This window comes from Pinus tabuliformis, chromosome 4_1, assembly GCF_031772625.1.
Source record: "Pinus tabuliformis cultivar Carrire ecotype Pingquan chromosome 4_1, CPIR1, whole genome shotgun sequence".
Taxonomy (NCBI): Eukaryota; Viridiplantae; Streptophyta; class Pinopsida; order Pinales; family Pinaceae; genus Pinus; species Pinus tabuliformis.
Window position 1 is genome coordinate 316,060,160 of NC_142303.1, and position 14,780 is coordinate 316,074,939.

General features: G+C 39.5%; 1 pseudogene; it reads right to left on the reverse strand.

Annotated features, from left to right (window-relative positions):
- The window catches only part of LOC149175561 (la-related protein 6B-like), a 47,167-nt pseudogene extending 34,535 nt beyond the window's left edge, over nt 1-12,632 (reverse strand).
- Between the last annotated feature and the right edge of the window lie 2,148 nt (nt 12,633-14,780).

Sequence of the window (14,780 nt, forward strand, 5' to 3'; positions counted from 1 at the left end):
TATGAGTTTCATTTGTTGTCTTTTCATGTTTTCCACAGTGTTATGAGTATTTGATTACTTAGAAATCACTTGTAGTGTTCTAATTTCCTTCGCATACTCGTAAACTGTCTTCTTTGTGTTTGGTGTGCCCTACTTACATTGAAACCTGAATGCCTTGACTTTTATGCAAAGCCATCCTACTATTAATACTAAATCACATATGACTCCATAAGCCCAATGGATACTTGTTAGTTTTGTTTCCACCATTTTCATTTTTATCTATTTCACAAAGAGTTAGCCATCTTTATCATAATCAAAAAACTTTTAATCATTTGAGAGAGCCCTCTCAGGCTAAGGAGGCTAAGCCTTAGCTAAAAGATTGGTTTGAAACAGTTACTTGAAGTCTTCCTGGTCTGCAGCCTTCCAGGGCCTGATTTTGAGATAACAGTAGCCATTGAACTCCTAGTAAAACATCAGCACCACCCATTGGAATGGAAAGCATTGGGCTATTCCCATGGATAGCTTGATATTATGGCACTTTCTAGAGAAATTTATGGTTCCTCCACTTGCAACTATCACTTGACACTCTGGTGCTGGATATAGGAAGCAATTCAATTCCTTAGCTATCTTAAAATGAATAAAATTATGAGTACTGCCCGAATCAATCAACAATATTACCTTTTTCTTCTTGATATGTCCTTCTATCTTAATAGTTTGAGGAGTGATAATTTCTTCCAATGCATTAGAATATATGGTCGGATTCATTTCTTGATGCTCGATGTGATATTTCAATTCTTGAACATTTTTCTTCTTGATATGTCCTTCTATATTGATAGTTTGAGGAGTGGTAATTCTAGCCAATGCATTACAAGATATTGTCAGATTCATTTCTTCTTTCTCGATGTGATCTTTCACTTCTTGAACCTTTTCTTCTTGATATGTCCTTCTATCTTGAGAGTTTGAGGAGTGGTAATTATTTCCAATGCTTTACAAGATATGGTCAAATTCATTTCTTCTTTCTCTGGGGTGGTTTCCTGGTGTATATCCTCTTCTTTTGATGTTTCTTGATCCTTTTCTTCCTTCTCTTCATAATCTATGTAAAATAATTTCTTCTCAGCGCGCTTATGACCTTTAGTGTATTTGCTATCAAAATTGTAACAAAGCCCTTTTTCTCTTTTTTCTTCCAATTGTTGTGGTGTAAACCTTGTAGGTTGTGGAAGGCTAGGAGAAAAAAAACTTCCATAATTATAGTCCTGAGTGGTGGGATTCCTTGTTTCCATAATTTCGCTTTCAATTTTTCTTGCCAACCTGAATGCCTTCTCCAATGATTCAAGTTCCTAAAGACGAACCTTGTGTTTAATGTTATCCTCTAAAGTCCCTATGAAGACATCAACCATTTTCTTCTCTAGAATATCATTTACCCTTATATTCAATTTTTGGAAGTCCTCAATGTGCTCTGCCATTGAACCCTTTTGTTTGAGGTTTATCAATTGGCTAAAGAAGGTGTTTCTCTTTGTATCCTCATAATGTGCTATCATTTCCTCCGTGAAAATTGACCACGTGATAAGTGGTTTAGAAGAACAAAGCCATTTATACCATAATAATTGATTCGGTTCTAAATAATTAGATGCAATACGTACCTTTTGTAATAGTGGTACACCATGTAGATCAAAATATTTCTCCATCTGTAGTATCCAATTTACTAGATCCTTGCCATCAAACTTCCTCGTCTCGCTTTTTATTTATTTTAGGATCTCTATCTTGAAACAACTATAACTTTTTACTTTCGGATCTTTAATTTTTGAAATTTCGGTCTATAATAGCCCTCTAAGTCCTCTTTCTAACTCCATAAGTTGGCCACAATTGGATTCCTGAAGAAAGATCTATTCCCAATCTCCTGCAATGACCTAATTATAGACTAGTTCAGTAGAGTGAACTTGTACAACGTGCCACGTGTCACTGTTTCAACGTTAGGTTCTGAAAATTATACCTAAACAAAATAAAGTTTTTCCTCTTTCTGTAACTTCTTACGAAATTTCAATCTGATGCTCAGAGATAACATTATGACAATTTTCCCAAGGTCACCTGTTTAGGACATACTTCGGGAGTCTGCCAAAACCCTAAGTTCCTCAGATCATATATCTGAAAATATAGCAAGACAAGATCTGAAATTCCGCCCCGAGGTTCAGACAAATTTCTTCTCAAATGGTTTTTGTTTTACATTCTAAAACTTTTTAGCGAAAAAATTAGAGCGAAAATTCCACGATGACCTGTTTTAGATGAAATTTTGGAGCTTGCAAAAACCCTAACTTCCTCAAATCATATATCCTAAAATATAGTGAGACAAGATCTAAAATTCGCACCTGAGGTTTAACGAGATTTTCTCAAATGGGTTTTTTTTAGCTTCTGAAACGTCACAGAAAAAACTTTATAGTGAAAATTCCACGACGACCTGTTTGGAGCAGTGAAACCCTAGAATCCAAAGCTCTGATACCAAATGTTATGAAACCAACTCACAAAAAGATAGAAAAGATAGATCAACACCTTAGAAATCAGCTTCTTCGAGGGGGAAACCACCTTTACATTACACAAATGAACAATTCTTGGATGATACAAATGACAAGACCTCCTTTCTATATAGGAGTCTAAGGGGTCATAATATAATTAGAGCCGACATAACAATAATAATTTAAGGGCACAATAATAACAATAGTGGGCTTCTATGGGGCACAATAATAACAATATGGGGACTACATGGGCACAACAATATAATAAGGGGGTTGTGTTAGAGCCTAGATTTGTCTCAGGCTAAAAAGACAAGGTTCTAGGTCCACATCAAACCACGCTCAGCCTCGTAGCTAGCCCTACGAGGACAGGAGAGGGCTCTCTCCGGGTCAATCAAATGATGAGGCTCGAGATGACTAAATTTTCAGTTGATCTTAGGCTAGGTATGAAATACAAGGAGTTTGAGGTTGATTTTTGGGGTTTTTGTTGAATCAAAGGAAAAGGCAATTTTGGGTGCGGGGATGAGACACAGTTTTTGCAGAGGTCTACTTGGGGCAAGGTAGGCGATTTTCTTTATGCTTTAAAGATAATGAATGGATAGATATGACTGATGAGAAGCTAAGGAGAGCAAGAAGCTTTCAAGGATTCTCCTTAAACAGATGAAAACATGAAAAATCAAACAAATTTAAAGGCAGAGCATAACAATCTATGGATTCTACCTTAACACTTCATTTGTTCAATTGCAGAAGATGAGAGAAGTAAGATGATACACATAAAAACTTACAAATACTGAAAGAAGCACACCATCAACACATAAAGCCACAAGGATCCCAAACAGTGCTGCAAAACCCTGGTCTTTCCTTTGCCAAAAATGCAGAAGTGAATGTACAATAGAGTGTCAAGCTTTTCCCAAGAGTCCAACCCTGAAAATGACTTGGAAATTACATAATATAGGCAAGACAACCTCTTTCCTTGCCTCTAGGGGTCGATCTCATCATTCTAGGAGCTGTTTCAACCAATTCTAAACAAAGCACTACAATCTAGGCAGTCAAAGCAACTTGCCTCTATAAGGTATGAAACTGATTCATTCATTAAATTTTCACTCTTTGGTGAATGAATCTTCTAGATCAAGTAACTAAGTGTCAAATTACATCATGTTCAATCAATTACATCAAGAAAAGTCACAAATTACATCACAAATCAAAACTGGTCAAACTAGCCGAGTTTTTGAGCTGAAAGATGAAAAATAGGGCAAAAATCTATATGCGCCGCGCTACTTTACTGCTGATTTTGAGGTACTTGTAGGAGTCCAAATTGAGCTCAGGTTGGCTTGTTTGAAATCCCTGCCTGTCTACTATCCAACCCAAGTGGAATTTTCAAAATTGGTGTCCATTTGCCCCTCCAAAAGTGCATTCTCCCAAGACTGCTTCCTGTGTGTCCAAATAGGGGCATTGAGGTCATTGTTTGCATGTTTTTTGACCTTTTGGGACCCAAAACTTTCCCAAACTTCTTGTCCAAGTACCAAAATTCATGATTCTCCATGACAAATCCAAAACTGCAAGCCATTTGTGATTTGGAGCTCCCAATCCTATGGGTCGCGCAAGGTGCGTGGCGCATATAGGGAAAAAACCTGTTTTTTAAATGCAAAAATTTCAAAATGACCAAAAATGCCCCAAATCTCTTGAAATTTGGGCTGGAGTTCCTTCATCAAGTGTGATGATGAGCTAAAGAGGCCTCGGCCAAAATCTGAAGATGATCGAGCTCCCTTTGTTTCTTTTGCTTGCGGATTGCCTTCTTCAATTTTGCCTTTAGATTTCTTATCCGAGCCTTGCAAACTTGGTTCCGTGCCCTGTAGTGAAAAGCCATATGTCTCAACAATGCATTATCTCTATTGGCCTTGCTCAGCCGCTTCTCCAAGTAAATGTTGACCCTTTCGAGATTAGACTCTCGATCCTCATTGACCTGTCACTCTAGAGAAGTGAACTGAATCCTCCTATGTCAGGCAGCTTGGCGATTCTCACAGATGTTCTGTAGCTCCATGATCACATGCTGATCTTCAAGCTGCTTATTTCTCTATTCTAGATACCTGATGTTCCATTTGGCCATCTCCAACTGGATTTCCAAGGCTTGAATGTCTGTTTCTTGCTCCTTAATCATCATTCTATATCTAGACTTTTCTAAATCCGTAGCTGTCTCAACATCAGGAATGACAACGAAACCTGATGGCTCACCTGAAAGCCCTTTCTCAAGCATGGGCTTCTTGCCCTTGTCCTGTACCTGTGCCTGTGGTGCTGATGTCGGAAGTGAGGCCCCTTCCACGCCAGGTGGAGATAACACTCGCTTTGCTGCCGCAAACAAAGGTCTGGTACCTTTCGGATAGCCTCTCTGATATGTAATGAAAATAGGCCTGGTCTCATGATGCTCATACTGCTGAGAAGGTTCACCCTCATGTTTCACCTCTGATACTTCTCGTGAAGCTCTGAAGAAATCACGTGAGATAAAGTCATCCCAAGTGATGCCCTGCGAACCAAGCTGATGAACCACCAAAATCTTTATAAGCGCAAAATGATATACATTGTTGAGTTGCTGCTGAGGGGTTCTATGTTGTATAAAGGTTGTCATCCTCTCTATATTCTGGCAAATGAAATATGGAATGTTCATCATCCGCACCCCGGTGAAATGCATAAGTAACCTGATGTGATAAGCATGAAGACGAGAGAATCGTCCCTCACAGCTGAAATATTTCATGATCAATCCCATGAGAGGAGCATAATCATCTTTCAGGTACCTGAACGGGAACACTCTTTTGAGCTACCTCAAGCAATTGGATTTGATATATGGCTCATAATGCTGCTTATCAATCTGTTGTTTTTTATGCCATAGTTCACCAATATTTGGTATACCTGTTGCTAGCTAAACAATTTCTGGTGTAAGTGTAAAGGTGACCCCAACCAAGGTAGCTTGGTCTCCATGCAAATGCAAGACAAAAAGATGATCTAACTCATAATGAAACTGGACCTCAGCTACCTTTTGACAAAACTCATAGCATGACTGATGCTCAAAGCACTGCATAGCAAGAGGACAGTCATGCAGTTCTATAAGGGTGATTGGTTCTTCCCTGACATGTTTGCCACTTTTACGAGGCCTCTGGGGTTCTTGTTCACCTACGGGAGAATCACTTTGGGTTTCTGCCTCATATTCTGATGAGTGACCAGATGACATCACTGCTGATATACAAACTGCCTCAAATGAATGCTGATAAGTGAAACTGTTGTGTGCAACTGAATATGGACTGTTCCTTTGATTTAAACAATGTTGTGACCAAGGGGAAACAATGTACAAGGGATATTAGGAAAGGGAAAACATCATGGAATTAGGGAATTTTGAAATGAAATGTATTTAGGGATAAGAGGGGAAATGTAAATATGAGATTAAGGTTTTAGGGTTTGGGATATTAAATAGGATTAAGGACTTTTTTTTTATAGAGGTGGGGGATTAGGATTTCATGGATTGTAGTGTAGGATTAATGGGGGAATTAATGGAGGGAATTAATGAGGAAGTATGATGAGTGGATTTGGGAATGAGGAACAAAGGGAAATGGGGAAAAAACACAACCTTGGTAACAAAACTGTTTTCAAACCCTACAACACTTTTATATTGACAAAGGGAGGCTTTCAAAATCTGGTCTCCATCGCAATCATCCATGAACCCATCAAATTCACCATTAAAAACAAAGCCAAGGCAATGGAGGCGAGCCTACCTGACAAATTGATCTGAAGAGGAGGCGATTTGATGAGGTTTCGAACAAGTTACGGGCTCCAAACTGTAAGCGCCGCGCTCCTTACCCAGTGCGCCGCGCAAGTTATATGCGTCGCGCTGGTTATAATTTGCACTGGCCTGAATGTCTGTGTGCGCCGCGCAAGTTATGTGCGCCGCGCAGACTGTTATATGCGCCGCGCAGGTGAAATGAGGACCAATCCGCTCCAAAACGCTCAAACACGACTTGCAATGGTTTTCTCCTCCTTTGGCATGCACAATGACTTGAAACTTCATTGAAAAACCCTTATATAGACACCAATTTGATTTTTGCCTCTTTCATAACCCACTTTGTTATGTTTTGCAATTGACACTTTTTCAGGATTAATAGAATTTTGACCTTTTTGTTTCCTCTTTAAATTTGGTTGAAATAATGATTTTCTTTGACAAATTTTTGCAGGGATAGCTATGATATGATCTGGCAAAGGAGACCAGGGCTACGCCAGGACATTTCAAGAACTGAAATTTTTGAAAATTTATTACAAAAATGAAATATTGACTTATCTTCAAAACAGAGTTTTGAAGAGAAGTCATAATCTATCCTTATAATGATAAAAATCTCTGAGATAACAATCTAACAAGGAGCTCCCTCTGGCCTGCTGGCTTGATTTAAACTTTGTCAAAGACCTATCGACTTAACCCTAGACCTAATGACCGAAAAAACTATTATGACCTAAAGACTGAAACAGGACTGCAAATGACTTTTCAAGACTTGATTTTTAAGAATAGACCTGAGCCAGCAGTGCCAAGCACGAGGGGAATGAGTGACACAAACCTCTCCATCAGATTTATGGCATGCTTCTAACGAAATGCAACTGATCGAAACTGATGAGACACCTAAACATGAAGTGCAAAAAATAGTTTTGATCTCTGACAGAGGGATAACCAGACCGACTCTAACATTGGCTCCAATGGGGATGGTAGCTCCTCGGAGGTGCCAAGAACAGCAAATCTCTGTAAGAGTTAGATAATGCCTTCATCCATTGGGCTATGGAGTCATGACTTTGACAAACAATTCAATATGTTGACCCAATTTATTTGACTGAAAATTGACTTGCAAATGACTCAAGAATATGACTAACTAACCGACTCGACAAACTGAACTCAAACTGAAATCTTTCCTCAGAATTATAGCCTTCACTTCGGGCCCCAGACTGAAGAAATGATCACAGCACACACTTGCATCGAAACTGAAATGAAATGGTATTTACAATGCTAATAGGACAGCAAAAAAACTCAGAAAATGTACCGCTTGAGCAGCCGACCATTGACCGGCCCTCCTGGACAATCATCCCCGTTCATTTCCTTAAGAAGAAAAGTGTTCTGACCTCGAAATGTTGCAATCTTAAAAGGACCCTTCCATAGATTTTCAAACTTGTCGTGTTTTCCCTTTTCTTCATTTCTTGCATCCCACTTTAGCACCACATTATCCAACTGAAATGTATCTGCCTTTGCTTTTCTGTCAAACATCCTTTTAATACGCTCCTGCAACTTACAGGTGTTCTGAAAAACATCTTCCCGTGTCTATTGCAAGTGGATCATTTGATTTAGCCTTCGCTGCATTGGATCCTCTTCACTACCAGCCTCTTGAAGAAGTTTCACTACCGGAGCTGCAAGAGAAGTAGGGAACACTGTATCGACTCCATAAACTAATTCAAAGGGGGACATGCCAATGGATTTCTTTTGACTCACCCGATCCGCCCAGAGTGCAAGGACCAGCTTCTTATGCCAACTTTTCTTGTTCATTTCCAGCATTTTCTTAATGATATTAACCAAAGATTTATTTGAAGACTCAGCCAATCCATTTCCTTGCGGATGATAGGCAGTTGAGTGTCCCAAAGTAATATGATATTTATTACAAAACTCAACCATCTTTTTTGACTTAAAAGCTGTTGCATTATCAGTGATTAACTTACTCGGGCAACCAAAACGAGACAAAATATTATTCTCAAGAAATGAAACTATTACCGCATCTGTAGCTTGCCTGGTGGGAATTGCTTCGATCCATTTTGTGAAGTAATCCGTACCTGTGAGGATCCATCTATGTTGACCTGAAGAAGAAGGATGAATTTCACCAATAAAATCCAGCCCCCACTGCTGAAAAGGGGCACTCACCTCAATGGGCTTAAGTGGCAACGGCTGTAATCTTTGTTTCCCTTCAAAAATCTGGCAATTATGGCAGCTCTTGACAGCCTTAAACACATCAAAAAATAATGTCGGCCAATAGTATCCAGCCCTCAAAATTTTATTTGCCGTTGTTTTCCAAAAAAGGTGACTGCCACAATCGCCTTTATGGAAATCTTCTATGACCTGTTTTGCTTCTTCTTCCACCAAACAATTTAACAAAACGCCACCAGGATCCTTCCAATAAAGTGCAGAATCTAAAACACAAAACTTAGCAGCCTTCAACTTAAGAGTTCTTGCTTTGTTTCTAGCCATCCCTAGCTGTGCAGACAAATTTTGAAGAACATATATGATATCTGAATACCATGGAGAAAGAACAAACATTTCTGATACCTGAAGTGAAGAGCTTTCATCATTTTCATCGGACAAGGCAGCGATCAAATTGATGTCTAAGAGACGCAGATTTGATTCAGCTTGGTAGGCCTTATCTCCACATCATACTCCAACAAGGCCGCTATCCATTTGCCACGTCTTCTTTCCGGGTCGGTCTGAACCAAAACATCTTTGACAGCACCATTAGGAACATAAGCTAAAATATGAGAATGCAGAATATACACACGGAAATCTTTTAGTGCTTTTACAAGTGCAAGGGCTTGTTTCTCGATAATGTTGTATTTTAAAGCAGCATCTCTTATGGTTCGGCTGAAGAAAGCAATGGGTCTTTCATGCTCTTCTTTTTTCTGTATTAACACAACTGCTATAGTATGCTCCGAGGCAAAAGAAAACAATATAAAATCCTGAGTATAATCTGGGCTGATTAGAACCTGTGCTGAAGAAAGAATCAATTTAACTAAATTGAATGATTTCACCGCTTCTTCCGTCCATGACACTTGGCTGTCCTTCTTAAGCATGTTTGTAATTTCTCTAAGGTGCTCTGCAAGATTAGGAACAAAACGGCGCAAAAAATTCATCTTACCATTGAACAATTGGATCTCTTTTTTATTCCTGGGCAAGTCAATTTGTTGAATCGCTTTCACACGTGCTGGATCAATACGAATGCCATCCTTTGAGATAATGTGCCCAAGGAGTTTACCTTCATCCATGGAAAATAAACTCTTCTTGGGATTCAGCGACACACCATATTTTCTGCACTTTTCAAAGACAATTTTCAAATGATGCAAGTGTTCATCATCTGATTTGGAAAACACGGTCAGATCATCAAGGTACACCACTAAGAATACATCTTTCTCATTAGCGAAATCCAAGTCCATTGCCCGCTGAAAAGTAGCACCTGCATTCTTCAAACCGAAAGGCATTTTCGCATAATGAAAGGTTCCCCACGGAGTGGTGAAGGTTGTTTTGTCTCTGTCATCTTCATGGACTAAAATTTGGTTATATCCGGAACAATCATCGAGTAGGGACATGCGGGATGCTCCAACTACTCGCTGTAGTATGTGATCCATTTTGGGCAGCGGATAATTATCCTTCAAGGAAACTTTGTTGAGGTTTCAGAAATCAATGCACAAACGAATCTCACCGGTTTTCTTACGCACCGGCACCAAATTTGATATCCAATCAGAAAAGCGGATGGGAACAATAATTCCTGATTTGTACAACCTATTTATCTCTTTCTCAATTGATGGCAGCAATTTTGGATTAAGCCTTCTTAACTTCTGTCTGAAAGGTTTTTGATTAGGCTTAATAGGAATGGTATGCTGAATTATATTTGTATCATATGTCTTCAAATCAGAATAGTCCCAAGCAAACACATTGACAAAAGATGACAACAAGTTGATATATTTGGCTTTTACCTCCGGTGGCAATGTTTTGGAGATCTTTACCATCTTCGGATGCTCAGCTGTTCCAAGATTCACGTCTTCAACTCCCTTTTCTGTTGGCTGCAATGTTGGTTTGCGGGCTACATCATCATGATCAAAGAGCTCCTCTAAAGGTATCAAGCCTTTAGGAATCACATTATCCTTGAGCTGCAACACTTCCATTTGATTTATTCGTACATCATTGCTACCATCATCATGTTCTACATCCATTGAAGTATCCTTGAACTTACCTTTGCTTTGTAGAAAATCATTGATCTCCTCATCATCTTGGAAAACTTGCCAATGTCTTTGATTGTCTGGAACGGTCGGACGATGCTTCACATGGATTTCAAATTTATTGCTGGAGTTCATAGGGATCTTCAAATTGCTAGCTGCCTTAGCAAGTGCATCTGCAATGCTATTTTGAATATGAGGCACACATGTCAATGTATAATCTGAAAACACTTTCAAGATATCCAAAACAGCATTCCGGTATGCCCGCATCCGTGGGTGTTTTGTTTGATATTCTCCCTTAACTTGCTTGATCACTAATTCAGAATCACCATATACTGCAATCCTCTTAGCATTTAGCTTTCTTAGAATTTTCAGACCAGCGATCAAAGCTTCATATTCAGCTTCATTGTTCGAACAATCAAAAGCAAGCTTGTAAGAACATACCCGCACATTACTAGGCACTTTGTCTGAAGCAGAAAAAGGACTACGTACCCAAATACCAATCCCAGCACCATCATTGCCCACTGCTCCATCAAAATCCATGGTCCACAAACCATCTTCCTCTTCTACCAAGTGCTGAAAAGTTGTTTGCTGTGAGTTTTCTGCTTGTTGTCCATTACCTCCAGCTGATTGCTCAATGACGTTTTGTTGTTCTTGTCATTCTTTCTTCAAAACTTCTCTGAAATTCTCTGCTATCTCTGGAATATCATCTACTACAACTAACTGACTATCAATATCATTGAAACTATCTGAATACAAAACAAAAGACTCTAGATCTGTATGTACATAACTGATGGGATGATTAATTGGTTTCTCCTTGCTGGTGATCATGTATTTCATTTTCTGTTCCCGGTACAACTTTCTCATTTGGCCAAACACGGGAATCGTTGCATAGGAGAAATCAAGTTGTATTGTTCCTTGTAATTTTGCGCCCCAAGATCTGGAAAGGAGCATACCAAAGCGGGGAGGAATGTCAGCCACGACAACATCCATCAAGACATTCTTTGCAGGGATCTGATCCAAACTTACAACCAAGTCTTTAATTAGCCCAATACATCTCACCCTGCTGGAATCAAAGGAATAAAGATCATGATATTTCTTGGTGATGTCCAAACCCAACTTCTCCATGATAGCCTTCGGCATAAGATTATGGGAGGCGCCGGTATCAAACATAGCATTATGCAACACAAACTCATGCACTCTCAAACTGATATAAAAAGGAGGTACTTCAGACTCACCACTCAATGCTGGTCCAAATATTAATTCCGGTTGATCATCTTCTACACTCACCATATCAGACATTGGGTCAAAATTCAGAATTTTGGAGACTTGACCTCTATAGCTGCTGTTCTTCATGAGCTCAGTCAAAGGAATAGATACCTTCAATTTAGAAATTTCATTTTCTAAACTAAAAGTAGAAGTCTTGTCCACTTCTTTGGCCAGAACATCTTTCTTTTCAGGTTTATCCTTTGATACAATGAGTTGATTTACCTTTTCATTTGCTGGTGGAGGCTTGCTAGTCATAGGGTCAGCACTCTCTTTTCCTTTCTTTGATGCAGCCGGTGTTTCATCTTTAGATGCTGGAACTTCTTTTCTTTTCTGAACTGGATTGATGGGAACATTTCTGCTTCTAAGTGAATACTGACATTGTTGGGCGGACAAAGCATGCATGTAACCTCTCTGATACTCATCCGACTCTTCCTCCAAAACTATATCATTTGCCAAGATAAAATCTGCATCATATTGTACTGCTGAACTTGTTGCCTTTTCATCATCTTCAGTGATAAATGTGGGCATATCATCGGGAGTAAAGAAGTGATTTTCTTCTCCAACTACATTATCTTCATCATCTGACTCGGGACCAACAAAATTCTGCTGAAGAGGTGTCTTTACCTGCTGCTGTTGTGATGTTGTGTCTTGTGCTTGCTACTCATGCTGTTTGATCCTAAATTGTGGTTGTTGTTGACCACGAAAATTAGGATTCCGAATCTACGGTTCAGGTTTATCAAGAGCTAGCCTTTCAATCATCTTTTCTACCTTGCGGAGACCTTGATCTGATGTAGAGGCTTCTTCTTTTATTGTGACTTTCTTCTCCGCTTTCATTCTTGCTCGCTTATCATTCAAGTTTGCCTCAACACTAACAGCAATTTTCTGCATTTCTTCTAAGGTAGCCGGATCTCTCTCCCTTAGTTGATAAGCCATGTCCGGATCAAAACCATCCGGGAACTTGAGCAACGCTGATTTTCTAGTTGGTTTTAAATCATCTGGAATTGCATTATATACTACATTGAATCTAATGCAATAGTCTTGAACAGACTCTCCAGCATTTCGTTTGATCTTAGTATATTCAGATTTGATTTGCAGCAGGTCTTTCTTTACTTCCCAACGTTCTAAAAATTGTCTCTCCAGATCTTCTAATGTAGGAACACTTCTGGCCGACAAAGCTCTAAACCATTTCCTCACCTCTCCACCAAAAGTCTGCACGAATAGCCTCATGGTCACATTTTCTTCATCAATCTCATGGAGATCAAAGAAATCCGCCATTTTGTCGACATGGTGTTGAGTTGTGATATTTTGAGATGTACCATCGAACAAAGGAATTTTATTTGATAATCTGCTGCATGTCATTTAAAACTTGAGGAAGAGCGAGAGGTGCAAACCGAGCAGCCATTGCTCTTGGAGGATTTGGTTTGGGAGTTGTTGGAGGAGTGGATGCAGCTGAAGTATGAGGAGTGTGAGGAGGTGTATGCGGAGGAGAAGCCACGTGGGATGAAGAAGGAGAATTTGTTGTAGACTTTGGATAAGTGATTATAGGTTGCTGGGGAATAGTGGGAATGAAAGGGGGTTCGGTGGGAACTTTTGAGGCGGAAGCCGTGATAGAAGATCCAATGTTTGCAGATGCAGCTTCTAGGAAATCAGCAAGACTTGAAAACTGAATGTCTCTCTGAAGGCGCCACAAGATAAAATTTTCAATCAACTTATTGTTTCTTTCAACTTCAAGGGCCGCAGTAAAATCAGGATTTGGAACAAGAGAATCAAGTGCACTTTCAGATTTGGTTTTAAACAGCGACAATTCAAAACTTTCGTCAAAATCAAGTTCTTCAAGATACTTAAAAATTGCAGGACATGAGTGGGATTTAAACACGGGAGTCGCAGAGCTCTCTTGATGTAGAAGTCTTGGAATCAAATTGGGATTCCCATAAACGGGAGGAGGATTGGGATCTGGATTAGCTCTGGTATATCTCTTTGAAGCCAGCGTGTTATTTTCACGAAACCAAAGGAACATAAACAACTTTTTCAGCCTATCAAACCCTAAGCTTATCATCCAGGAGCTTAGAATTTGCAGATGTACTGGGGTGTTTCAAGTGTCATAATTACAAGCTAGACCGGAGATTGACTGAAGTAGTGTTTATCTACTTGCGCTAATGCAAAGCAAAAGCGTTTCGAAGGCTACCTGGCTAATCTTCAGGCTCCGTCTGTAGCTTATAAAACAAATGACATTAACAAACAAACCATTTTTCCCCAGTATGGTCGCCACTATGTTAGAGCCTAGATTTGCCTTAGGCTGAAAAGACAAGGTTCTAGGTCCACATCAAACCACGCTAAGCCTCATAGCTAGCCCTACGAGGACAGGAGAGGGCTCTCTCCGGGTCAATCTCGGCAAAAGGTAAATGATGAGGCTCGAGATGACTAAATTTGCAGTTGATCTTAGGCTAGGTATGAAATACAAGGAGTTTGAGGTTGATTTTTGGGGTTTTTGTTGAATCAAAGGAAAAGGCAATTTTGGGTGCGGGGATGAGACACAGTTTTTGCAGAGGTCTACTTGGGGTAAGGTAGGCGATTGTCTTGATGCTTTAAAGATAATGAATGGATAGATCTGATTGATGAGAAGCTAAGGAGAGCAAGAAGCTTTCAAGGATTCTCCTTAAACAGATGAAAACATGAAAAATCAAACAAATTTAAAGGCAGAGCATAACAATCTATGGATTCTACCTTAACACTTCATTTGTTCAATTGCAGAAGATGAGAGAAGTAAGATGATACACATAAAAACTTACAAATACTGAAAGAAGCACACCATCAACACATAAAGCCACAAGGATCCCAAACAGTGCTGCAAAACCCTGGTCTTTCCTTTGCCAAAAATGCAGAAGTGAATGTACAATAGAGTGTCAAGCTTTTCCCAAGAGTCCAACCCTGAAAATGACTTGGAAATTACATAATATAGGCAAGACAACCTCTTCCCTTGCCTCTAGGGGTCGAGCTCATCATTCTAGGAGCTGTTTCAACCAATTCTAAACAAAG